At 48.8% G+C, this 9,931-nt stretch overlaps 1 long non-coding RNA gene across 1 annotated transcript in view; it reads right to left on the bottom strand.

Moving 5' to 3' along the window:
- Positions 1-9,931, bottom strand: part of LOC129672326 (uncharacterized) — an 11,433-nt gene continuing 1,502 nt past the window's right edge. Inside the window, exons 2-3 of the long non-coding RNA XR_008719488.1 lie at positions 1,185-1,478; positions 1-372 (exon numbers count right to left, since the gene is read on the bottom strand). This is a non-coding gene — a long non-coding RNA (uncharacterized LOC129672326). The remainder of the gene's footprint in view (positions 373-1,184; positions 1,479-9,931) is intronic.

Here is a 9,931-nt window from a genome sequence, read left to right on the forward strand (position 1 = left end):
GTACACAGATTTAATAAAGTTAACCTTAGGTCAAAAGGCAGAGCAAGAAACCAGCTGACAGAGATCCGTAGAAAGGAGGGGCTTTGAGAGAAGAGGTTTAAGACAGCGTGGAGAAGGAGCTCTTTGGCTTTCAGCTTTTGGCTTTCTTTTGGTGAGTTAGGAGGCCTTTTCCTCCTGTGCTATCAGCTGAGCTAGCAAGCTTTTGGCTTTGGGCTTTTTTTTTGTCTTTTAGCTTTTGTCTTTTTCCTTCCGGCTGTAGGCTGAGTTAGATCAGCTGGGTGCTTTCTCTGCCTCTCTGAGCTAGCAGGTTTTCACCACAGCATCTGGCTCCTGAGTCTTCGCTGGTAAAATCAAACGATTGGGATTTTCATTCTGTATAACAACAAGTGGGAGACATGCATATACAATGGGACACCCATGGAAGTCAAAGGACTACTTTTGGAAACTTGTTCTCTTCTACGTCATAGTACGCAGGGTTTGAACTCAGGTCCTCAGTCTTTGCAGCAAGTGCTTTTACACATTGAGCCGTCTCACCATCCTGTGTGTGTGTGTGTGTGTGTGTGTGTGTAGTTTTATTTAAAATTTTGATTCATGTATACAATTGTTCTATCCATCCACTACTCCCGCTTCCAACTCCCCCTACTCCCAGTCCTGAGCACGTAAGTTCCCCGTCTCAATTTCAAGATATCATTAAAAAAGAAAAAATCCACGGAGTCCAATTAGTATTGTCAGTACACAAATAGATGTGAGGCTTCCCCTGACGTGCCAGGCCTCTATCAGTGGCCACGCCTCTAAGAAACTGGCTATCCCTCTCCTTGCAACCCTCAACTGCCAAGAGCTGCTCAGATGGGTGGAGCTTTCTAAGCCCCGCCCAGGCTTTCAGCAGTTACAGCAGCCTGAGTTCATGAGTGCAACAGCCCTGGCAAATCCAGAGAGAGCGTTTCACAGCCCTCTTCTGTAGCCTCTGGCTTCTACAACCTTTCCACCCCCTCTTCTGCAGTGTTCTCAGATCTGGGGCAAGTGAGGGAGGAGAACCGATACAGATGTTCCATTTGAAGTGTTTGTTTTCACTAATTTAAGATTAAAACAAACTGATTTCTTACGTGTATTGGAGTCTGTTTCTATTTTTATCTGTTATTCATGTGCATGTATGTGTCTGAGCACATGAAAACATGCATATGTACCTGTGCACACCAAAATGAAGTGTTGGTGCCTCCTCTCTCGAGTCTCCATCCAGGTCTTTGAGGCAGGGTCTCTCCTTCAGCCTGGGGCTCACACTTTCTGGGCTAGGCTGGAGGCTGGCGAGTTACCAGCACCTTCGGGCTGCAGTTACAGGGGTTTGGGGGTGCCTGGCTTGATACATGGTTGCTGGGTTCCAAACGCATGATTGAGCAGCAAGTGCTGGTACCTGCTGAGCCTCAGATCAGTATCTGGATCATTCTGGATCTTTGGCCTCGGGGAGGTTATTACCGTTTTTCCTGTTGCGGAAAAGACACTCAGATTTTGAAGACAGAACTACGATGCCAAACTTTAGCCCTGCAGAATCAAGCTCTTTCATTTGTTTTCTTCTCTTGGCAGAAATGTCTACATAAAAGCAAGCCCAGGGTGGGGGAAGGGGCAGCATCCAAGCCTCCAAATCATTACGAAAACATACAGACGTGCACATATGTCCCTCCGAGTAAACAAACCAGACATGGAAGAACAGAAAAATGGAGACACTGACATAGAAAGTGGAGGAGAAGATAACCAGGCTAATGTGTCAGTGACACAGCAAATGTAACTGGGATGGACTCACCTGCACAACACAAAGCTTCTTACACTGGCATCGATGCCTGACTAACTCAGGTGGTGGACTGGAGGACATCACAAGTGCTGGGCAGAGGCCACAACATGCATAGCCACCAGTCAACTCAAAATAAAAATGTGGGCAGGCTGGATGGCTCCAAAGTCACTCACAGCTGTCTTGTAACTCCCATTCCAGTGGATCTGAGGATGTCTGAGGTAACCTCCTAGGCTACCAGGCACACACAGTAACACCTTCATACATCCGGGCAAACATCCGTACACACACACAAAAAAGTAAAAATCTTTAAAAAATAGACTGTGGGCTGGGATGTGCCTCAGTGGCAGAACACTAGTCTAGCATGGCCTGGCTTCAGTACCACTGCCAAAACCCAAAACAAACAGAATCCACCAATAAACAGGTGTCCTTAGCTGCTGAGGCAGGGGGATCAAAAATTAAATGCCAGTATGGGGAACTTATTGAGACCTTATCTCAAAAAATTAAAAGTGCAGCCCGGCAGTGGTGGCGCACGCCTTTAATCTTAGCAGTGGGGAGGCAGAAGCAGGTGGACTTTGAGTCAGGGCGACATAGAGCCTCTCCCAAGGTGCTGTGCACATTCACACACACACACACACACACACACACACACTCTCTCTCTATATATATATCTTTTGTACTTTATAAAAATCATAGATATAATATATATTGTATATTTATATATTTATTATTATTATATTTATATATATTTATATAATTTATATATATAATATAATTTTTATAAAGTACAAAAGAGATGGGGCATGTTGAATGCTTACCTAGGGAGTACGGGGTTACATCATCCACTTTTTTACCCAGAGCTCTCAAATACCCACCATTGGCTTTTCTCGCTGTACATTCCAAAATGAGGTGGCATTCCAGACTGCCACCTGACAGCCAATCTTTGTGAAGACATTGGCCCTCAGACGCAGATTTTATTTTGTTCCAAATCTGGGAATTAATGTTGGACCGGTCAGTATACCAAAAAAACAACACACTTAAAATAGGATGGTTATTAAAAAGGCTAATTATGAAAGTGCAGGCTCAGGAGCTTCCCAGAGGTCAAGCTCGAGGACAGCCAGAGCCACTGTCACTGACAGGTCTGGGAGAAAGAGGAGGGACCCAGGGGCCATCTTTATCAGGAGAAAGAAGGGAGAGAGCAGAGTTCTCTTAGCAGGAGTGCTGTAAATCTGTAGTGACTGATGGGAAGGGCTTGCCTTCCATACTAGTCCCTGCTAGGAGCACTCATGGCAGAAGCCACCTGGAAACCAGAGCATGACTCTAACATTTTCCTGGTTTATTTGTTTGTTATTTTGATTATTTTGGCTAAGTTTGGTCTGGATTTTGGACGGGATTTTATAATGTAGCCTTGGCTGTGCTTGAAATCACTATGCAGACCAGGCTGGTCTTGAACTCAGTGATCAGTCAGCCTGCCTCTGTTTCCAAGGTGCTGGGACTAAAAGTGTGTGCCCCCAGCGTGACTCTAACCTTTCTGTGTGTGCTGTGTATGTGGGTACACTCACTTGTGTGCACGTGTGCATGTCAGATCCACCTCTCGCTCTTCACTCTTGTCAAGAGTCAATGGTAGAGCCTGCTGCTGCCACCTTATTCTCTGAGACACAGTCTCTTGACTGAACTGAAACTCACAGTTTTGGCTAGATTTACTGGCTGGAGATCCTTCTGTCTCCACCCCAACCCCTACCCAGGCTGAAATTACAGATACACCCCTCCAAGCTCAGGTTTTCCTAGGGTATTGGGATCTGAACCCAGACCCTCATTGCTTGAGGGAGTGTTTTACCCACTGAGTCAGCTCCCCAGCCTGGTGCTAACTTGACAATCAGAACAAAGTGTCATCACGTACATTTCCCTCCTTGGGTATGTGTGTGTATAGATGTGTGTGAGAGAGAGGGAGGGAGGGAAAGGACAATGTGCCGGTAGAGTGCTTGCCTAGTTCACACAAAGTCCTGCGTTTGACCCTTAGCACAAGTCTGTAATCCCAGCACCCCCACTTTGGAGGTGAAGGTCATCCTCACCTGCATAGCAAAGCCAAGGCCAGCCTGGGCTACATGAGCCTGTGTCTCCTTTTTTCCTTTTTTGTCTTTCTTTCTTCCCTCCCCTCTCCAGACAGGGTTTCTCTGTGTAGCCCTGGCTGTCCTGAAACTCACTTTGTAGAGCAGGCTGGACTCGAACTCAGAGATCCGCCTGCCCTTGCCTTCCTCCTGAGTGCCGGGATCAAAGGCATGCCCACCATAGGCCAGATTATGCAACACATTCTCTTGAACAAATGAAAATAAAAATAAAAACTATCACAGGAGAACCCTCAGCAGATACCTCACCCTATGGCATGGCCAGGAATTCTCCTAGAGCAGCAAGAGAATTAGCAGTGTGGGAAACGGGACGGCCATGGGTAACACAGACCGCTTTTTCCCCCTGAGCCTGGAGAATGTGTGCGCGGATCAAGACTGAGGGTCTGTTATCCAGAAAGAACGGAAGGAATGAATTCACCATTGAGACTGTGAGGCCCCTTCCAGGGCTTCTGCTCCACAGTGTGGCCTCTTGTCTGTTGGCACTCACTGGGCACAACCACAGCGCGCACCGTTGGCCTGATGTGTCATCCAGATGCGTTGTTTGATCAACTAATTTTTACCAAGAGCTTGCTGTGCTTTTTCTCTGGTCATGATATCTCTCAGAGGCCTCTGGCTCTGTTTATAAGTCCCTGGATGGATTGTGTTGTTTTCATTTCAAGATGGGCAGTTCCTATGATGCTTCAAGGGCTTTTATTATTTTCTGTCTTTGAAAAAAAAATTTCATGGACATCACACTAGACTTAATTTTACCCATAACCTGGGAACAAACAAACCCGGATTTCTAACTGCTAAAAGGGCCCTAGTGGGCTTCCTACAAACGTTTCACCAGATTTCACAGCACAGGTGGGGATGTTGCTCAGTTGGTCCAGTGCTTGCTCAACACACACAGCTCCCTGAGTCCCTCCCCCCAGCATCACAGAGAACTACACTTGTGGATACACACCTATAATTCCAGCACTTGGGAGGTAAAGACGGGAGAAACAGGAAATCAAGGTCTTCCTTGGCTATGCGGTGAGTTCAAGATCAGGCCGGGCTACGTGAGACCTTGTCTCCAACACCACCACTGTCACACACTCATGTCCATGCCTGTTGTATGCCTCCCTCACCCTCCTCTTGACACAGGGAGTCACTATAGGGATAAGGCTTTAGACTCACAGAGGTTCTCCTGCCTGGATCTCGAGTGCTGAGACTAAAGATGCGCACCACCATTCCAGCAAGGACCATCCTTACTCTTCCACGCATCCGTAAGGTTTGAAGCCATGCTGTCCACTACAACAATGGTAAGATGAAAAGAAATCCAGCTGTCGTCAGCAGAAGGTGAAAATGGCTGGCGTGAGCATATTGTCACCGGTTGGAGTGCAGTTGACGGCCCTGTTTTTACTGAATCGAACTGGCCAGGAGCAGTCTGGTGCCTCGCAAGGACACGACAGTTACTACAGAAAGAGTGATTTCTGAGGACATTGTCACTGACCTCACACTTCTGGAAAGTGCTGAACAAACCTGTCTGCACAGCAATCCTCGAGTCAGCCTCAGCGCTGCAGCCCTCACAAGGCAAGGAGTGCCGAGCCCATCATTTTGACTGGCTGACGCTCGGCCTGGGGCAATCCTTCTCTTCTTTCAAACCCCCAGTGCAGAGAGCGGTAGCAGCCATCCCTGGGAGTCAACCCAGTGCACTCAGCACCCTTTGTTGGCTTCATTCCGCCTCCCTCTTCTTATCTCCATGGGCATCTGAACACACACATCATGTACACACACAAGCATACAACACACACATACATAAAATAAAATAAATCTTTGAAAAGGAAAAAAGAAATATAGTTTGAAGATTGACCTGGTAGCACAGAATTAAAATCCTAGCTACTCCAGAGGCTGAGACAGGAGGATTAAAAGTTTAAGCCTGCAGGTAGATCTTTGAGTCTGAGGCCAGCCTGGTCTATTCCAGCCTGGTGAGTTCCAGGACAGCCTGGGCTACACAGAGAAGCCCTGTATCCAAAAACAAACAAGCAAACAAGTAAGCTTGGTTTGTGGTGGTAGCTGCAATCCCAGTGCTTGGGAGGTGGAGACAAGAGTTCAAGGTCATGGTCACTAAATAGCAAGTGAGTTTAAGGACACCCTGGGCTACATCCTTGACGCAACAAAATTGACTAATACATTGCTTAATTAACGTTTAAAACTGGCTGAGGGTGTAGCTCAGAGGCAGAGAGCATGTCTGGCACACTTGCTCTCCTGCACAAGGCATCATCCATCCTTCTTACTGAGCTCTGCCAGGCTGATACATCAGTGGGTCACAGCTAGAAAGCTGCCTGCTCTTGTATAGTATTTTTTGTTGTTTTTGTTTTTTTAAGACAGGATTGGTTCCTCTGTGTAGCTTCGGCTGTCCTGGAATTTGCTCTGTAGACCAGGCTGGCCTTGAATTCAGGCAGGCTGGCCTGCCTCTGCCTCCCAGTGCTGGGATTAAAGGCGTGCACCCCCTCCCGGTGGTTTGAAGTAGGCAGAGTCTGGGCATGGGAAGTATGGAGACATTTTAATTATTCTCAGGGTGACTGACTAGAGGAAAGTAGGACCCACACTGACCTTAGCATGTCAAGTCCAAGAAGGAAGGTAGGCCAGTGGCTTCCTTTCCTCTTCTGACCCTGCTCTCTTGGGAAACCCCTTTGTAGGGAAAGCATTGGGTCTGTTCCATAGGAAATCCCCCTCCAAGCCAAGGAGGCAGCCTAGGGACAGGGCTACTTACCCAACCCCTGCAATCCTCCTGTCCACTCCCTGTTCTGCTGTGGGTAACAGGGCTCTCCTGAAGTGGCCTGTGGCTGCTGAGATGCTGGTTGCAGTGGGGACCTGGTCCCTTTCTATGTTTTATTTTTTAAGCCACACTTCGTTTTCAGTGCATGCGCACGTGTGTGTGTGTGTGTGTGTGTGTGTGTGTGTGTGTGTGTACATATATATCCAAGCAGGCTAGGGGAGTCTACTCCCTGAAGTTGGGGCTGGAGCTACAGGTGGTTATGAGCCACCTGATGCGGGTGCAGCAAGCCCCAGCCCTCTGCAAGAGCAGCGCATGGTGCCCAACCCCGGAACCATCGCTCCAGCCCCACCTCTTCCTATTTTTTAAAACAGGGTATCACTAAATTGCTCAGGCTGGCCTTGAACCGATGGCCTTCTAGCTTTGGCCTCCTGGGTAACTGGAATTACAGACTGATAAGTAACTGAAAAATGATAAAAAGACTTTTGTGTTCTGTAGGAATAAATACCTTGTCCCAGGTAGACCTTCATCAGAAAGCACTACGATGGAGCCAAGTCACAAAATCCCTGTACTTGGGAGGTGGAGGCAAGAGGGTCCAAGAGGGTTCAAGGGCAGCCTCAGCTTCACAGTAAGATATTTATGTTTGTTTTATTTATGAAGAACCCCACATACCCTAGGCTGGCCTCAAACTCACTGTACAGCTGAGGATGACCTTGAACTCTTGATCCTTCTGCTTCCATCTCCCAAATGCTGGGATTGCAAGCACATACCATCCATCCTGCCTTTGAAATGTAATTTTTGCTATGGAATATTAAAAATACTAAAAGCAGGGCTGGAGAGATGGCTCAGCAGTTAAGTGCACTTGCTGTCCTTGAGCGCACAGAGATCTCCCTGCCTCATGAGTGCTAGGATGAAAGGTGTGTGCCACCACCCCTGGCCTGAAGATAGCTTTTCTAAAGGGCTGGGTACAGTTGGGGGCAGAAAGTAAGCATGAGGAGTCACAGCGCACAGCGGGACCTGGCTTAATCCAGATGTCCAGGGTCATTGCTCCTAAGGTCACTGGCTGGACTGACCCAGGGTAGAAGGACCCTTGTAGCAGCTTCCTCAGACACCCCCCCCAGACTCTGCCAACCCTCCTGAAAGTTCACCGGCATGGCGAGTCTGCCTTCCTGTCCGTTAGAGGAAACCCCGACTTCTGTTCCTGGTTCTGGGAGGCAGCTCAGAGGCAAAGCTCATCCCTAGTATGTGGGAGGTCCTGGGTTCAATTCACAAGACCACAGATTGCTCTCTTTCTCTTTTTCAGTGGAAAAGTTTGTTTGTTACTTGTGTGTTGGTGTGTGTGGTGTTCTGGTGTCAAGTGTGAACTTACCTGTGCACATGTCCAGGGAAGCTAGAGCCATCTCTCCGCTACACTAGCTGGCCTCCTCCTCTCCCCCCAGCACCGGGATTATATACACAGGCTGTCAAAGCCTGACTTTCACATGGACACCCCCTCCGTGTGTGTGTGTGTGTGTGTGTGTGCGCGCTCGCGCACGTGTGTGCAACTATCTGTCTCTCTCTGCCTATGTGTCTGTCTCCTCTGTCTCTCTCCTTAGCCTGTCTGCAGTGTTTATTCCAACCTGCTCTCTCTCTCTTTCCATTCCTCCTTCCCTCCTCTTTCTCCTACTGACAATACTCTTGCTTGGTTTGGCAACAGGCAGGGCTCTGGGCTCCAGCCTCACTGGAAGACCCTATCCCAGTTCTGATTTCTCTCCTAGTCTCTAATTGCCAGAGGGCAGTGACTGCCTTTCCTTGTCTACCTGAGTTCAGCCTCTGGTATCATGGCTGTCTCTGGGATCATGGCTCAGCCTCTGGGATCATGGCTCAGTCTCTGGAATCATGGCTTCATCCATGGGCCCTCTTCTCTGCATGATCCTGTCCGTCTTCTCTGGTCTTGTCTCTGCACTGGGGACTAACCCTGCAAGCCTGAGCCTTCTTGGGGTTTCCAGGGTCTCTGGGGGAGTAGAGTGAGCCCGGACGTGTGTTTCCCTTGTAAGGATGCCATCAACAGGCTCCAGCAAAACTCAGCTCCTGCCAGCTGTGGGCATCCACACGTGGATAGCAAAAAATAAAAATTAACCCCCTTCTGTGGATGGAGTCATACAGTTGGATGTCTCTTCTATTCTCTCCTCTGAGCTTTCTCTCTTACCTTGCCTCTGAGTTGGTTTTGCGATGTCACCAGCCTCAAAGTCACAACTTTCCTACCTTAGTTGCACTCTCTTCTGAATGCTCAGATTATAGCTCCGTGCCACTGTGTTGGCTGACTCCTCTTCTTCCCCCTTAGAATTGTGGGAGCTTAAATTGCCACTTAGTGACTTGGGGGCCAACATTGTCCTCGTGGCTTCTTTACACTTGGCTTGACTTGCAAAGGCGGCCCTTTTTTTTTTTTTAAAGAAGCCCTCCTCAACTTTCTCATTCGAGCATGCCAGCTGTTTTTCTCTGGGGCCTTCCCTTGTTCAAATTCCAAACACTCCTGTTTGTACCACTTCTGAGACTGCAGCCCCCGTGAGCATTTCAGATTCTTCCCTCAATCGCAACAAATCCTCAATATTCTCCGGCCCGGCCGGCAAAAGACAGGCTAGTGCTTCAGTTACACCACGGCCTGGGGCGGCTTCCCCTCACACCTACATCCGGGCTTTCCGTCCACACGTTCTATCAACTCTGTGGTCAAAATACATCCAAGAAGTCGCCTTTAATCCCAGCACTAGGGAGGCAGAGGCAGGCAGATCTCTGTGAGTTCAGGGCCAGCCTGATCTACAAACGGAGTTCCAGGATCGCCAAGGCTACGCTGAGAAAACAAACAACCCTCCCAAAGACCAACAACAACAAACAACCAAAAAACCAACCAACCAACCACCCAACCAACCAACCAACCAACCAACCAACCAACCAACCAACCAACCAACCAACCAACCAACCAACCAACCAACCAACCAACTAACAAACAAAAACCTCAAAATCAAAACATATAGGAGCAGCGCACTGATCCCTATCTCGGCCCACTCTGGTCCTCTCTCCGCCCACTCCGGTCCTCTCTCCGCCCACTCTGGTTCTGTCTCCGCCCCCTCCGGTCCTCTCTCCGCCCACTCTGGTTCTCTCTCCGCCCACTCCGGTCCTCTCTCCGCCCACTCTGGTTCTATCTCCGCCCACTCCGGTCCTCTCTCCGCCCACCCCAGTCCTTTCTCCGCCCACTCCGGTCCTCTCTCCGCCCACTCCGGTCCTCTCTCCGCCCACTCTGGTTCTATCTCC

The sequence above is a fragment of the Psammomys obesus genome, unplaced genomic scaffold (genome assembly GCF_907164565.1).
Source record: "Psammomys obesus unplaced genomic scaffold, mPsaObe1.curated_primary_1811, whole genome shotgun sequence".
NCBI classification, from domain to species: Eukaryota; Metazoa; Chordata; class Mammalia; order Rodentia; family Muridae; genus Psammomys; species Psammomys obesus.